This window comes from Schistocerca americana, chromosome 6 (genome assembly GCF_021461395.2).
Source record: "Schistocerca americana isolate TAMUIC-IGC-003095 chromosome 6, iqSchAmer2.1, whole genome shotgun sequence".
Classification (NCBI taxonomy): Eukaryota; Metazoa; Arthropoda; class Insecta; order Orthoptera; family Acrididae; genus Schistocerca; species Schistocerca americana.
In genome coordinates this window covers 288839580-288842079 of record NC_060124.1, presented here as the reverse complement: position 1 = coordinate 288842079, position 2500 = coordinate 288839580, and the positions used below count along the sequence as shown (strand labels likewise).

The window sequence follows — 2500 nt, the reverse complement described above, 5'->3', positions numbered from 1 at the left end:
GGCTGTACGAAACCTAAAGGCGTAATGAAAGTGAAGGTCTCGCCTTGCGCGGGCCGAGGGAGGATGGGGCTTCCCCGCCCTTCACGGGGCGGCGGCCTCCGCACTCCCGGGGCGTCTCGTCCTCATTGCGAGGTGAGGCGCACCTAGAGCGTACACGTTGGGACCCGAAAGATGGTGAACTATGCCTGGCCAGGACGAAGTCAGGGGAAACCCTGATGGAGGTCCGTAGCGATTCTGACGTGCAAATCGATCGTCGGAGCTGGGTATAGGGGCGAAAGACTAATCGAACCATCTAGTAGCTGGTTCTCTCCGAAGTTTCCCTCAGGATAGCTGGTGCTCGTACGAGTCTCATCCGGTAAAGCGAATGATTAGAGGCCTTGGGGCCGAAACGACCTCAACCTATTCTCAAACTTTAAATGGGTGAGATCTCCGGCTTGCTTGATATGCTGAAGCCGCGAGCAAACGACTCGGATCGGAGTGCCAAGTGGGCCACTTTTGGTAAGCAGAACTGGCGCTGTGGGATGAACCAAACGCCGAGTTAAGGCGCCCGAATCGACGCTCATGGGAAACCATGAAAGGCGTTGGTTGCTTAAGACAGCAGGACGGTGGCCATGGAAGTCGGAATCCGCTAAGGAGTGTGTAACAACTCACCTGCCGAAGCAACTAGCCCTGAAAATGGATGGCGCTGAAGCGTCGTGCCTATACTCGGCCGTCAGTCTGGCAGTCATGGCCGGTCCTTGCGGCCGGCCGCGAAGCCCTGACGAGTAGGAGGGTCGCGGCGGTGGGCGCAGAAGGGTCTGGGCGTGAGCCTGCCTGGAGCCGCCGTCGGTGCAGATCTTGGTGGTAGTAGCAAATACTCCAGCGAGGCCCTGGAGGGCTGACGCGGAGAAGGGTTTCGTGTGAACAGCCGTTGCACACGAGTCAGTCGATCCTAAGCCCTAGGAGAAATCCGATGTTGATGGGGGCCGTCATAGCATGATGCACTTTGTGCTGGCCCCCGTTGGGCGAAAGGGAATCCGGTTCCTATTCCGGAACCCGGCAGCGGAACCGATACAAGTCGGGCCCCTCTTTTAGAGATGCTCGTCGGGGTAACCCAAAAGGACCCGGAGACGCCGTCGGGAGATCGGGGAAGAGTTTTCTTTTCTGCATGAGCGTTCGAGTTCCCTGGAATCCTCTAGCAGGGAGATAGGGTTTGGAACGCGAAGAGCACCGCAGTTGCGGCGGTGTCCCGATCTTCCCCTCGGACCTTGAAAATCCGGGAGAGGGCCACGTGTAGGTGTCGCGCCGGTTCGTACCCATATCCGCAGCAGGTCTCCAAGGTGAAGAGCCTCTAGTCGATAGAATAATGTAGGTAAGGGAAGTCGGCAAATTGGATCCGTAACTTCGGGATAAGGATTGGCTCTGAGGATCGGGGCGTGTCGGGCTTGGTCGGGAAGTGGGTCAGCGCTAACGTGCCGGGCCTGGGCGAGGTGAGTGCCGTAGGGGTGCCGGTAAGTGCGGGCGTTTAGCGCGGGCGTGGTCTGCTCTCGCCGTTGGTTGGCCTCGTGCTGGCCGGCGGTGCAGGATGCGCGCGCCTGCGCGGCGTTCGCGCCCCGGTGCTTCAACCTGCGTGCAGGATCCGAGCTCGGTCCCGTGCCTTGGCCTCCCACGGATCTTCCTTGCTGCGAGGCCGCGTCCGCCTTAGCGTGCTCCTCCGGGGGCGCGCGGGTGCGCGGATTCTCTTCGGCCGCCATTCAACGATCAACTCAGAACTGGCACGGACTGGGGGAATCCGACTGTCTAATTAAAACAAAGCATTGCGATGGCCCTAGCGGGTGTTGACGCAATGTGATTTCTGCCCAGTGCTCTGAATGTCAACGTGAAGAAATTCAAGCAAGCGCGGGTAAACGGCGGGAGTAACTATGACTCTCTTGGCGGGAGTAACTATGACTCTCATAGTTACTGGGCAAGTGAAGCGCAATACATGGGCCATGCCCTCTTAGCCTCTCCTTGCCTGCGGCTTCCCCCCTTCCCGTGGGCCCGCCGATACGCCAGTCCTTGATAGGACTGGTAAGCAGAGTGGAAGTCCGCACTTGGGGCTTTGGGGGGTTACCAGCCCTCCATCGCATAACCCTTAATGTTGGGACAACAAGAGAAGAAAACACGGGTACCGGGCCTTCCGCTGAAGGACCCGGCCTAACAGTCCCGACTGCTAGCCTGCCAACCGTCCCTGAAGTAGAGGAGGCCGTGGAGCCATGGTTCCACTGCAGCATTTGCAGCCGTGCCTTCCGCAGCAAGATCGGGCTCGGACAACACCGCCGCCGCGCCCATCCGGAAGCGGCAAATGCGGAGATTGCAACTGATAGGAAGCGAGCTCGGTGGGCGGAAGAAGAAATGCGGGAGCTCGCCCTGGCGGAGGCTAGGCTTCTCTGTGCCAGTGACTCCAAAGTCCTCTTTGCAAACCAGGAGCTTCTACCCCTGTTTCCGCACCGTACCCTGGATGCCATCAAGTGCAGGAGGA

The 2500-nt window shown here is 59.4% G+C and overlaps 1 pseudogene; it reads left to right on the top strand.

Annotated features, from left to right (window-relative positions):
- LOC124621107 overlaps positions 1–2500 on the top strand; it is a 7832-nt pseudogene that overhangs the window by 969 nt on the left and 4363 nt on the right.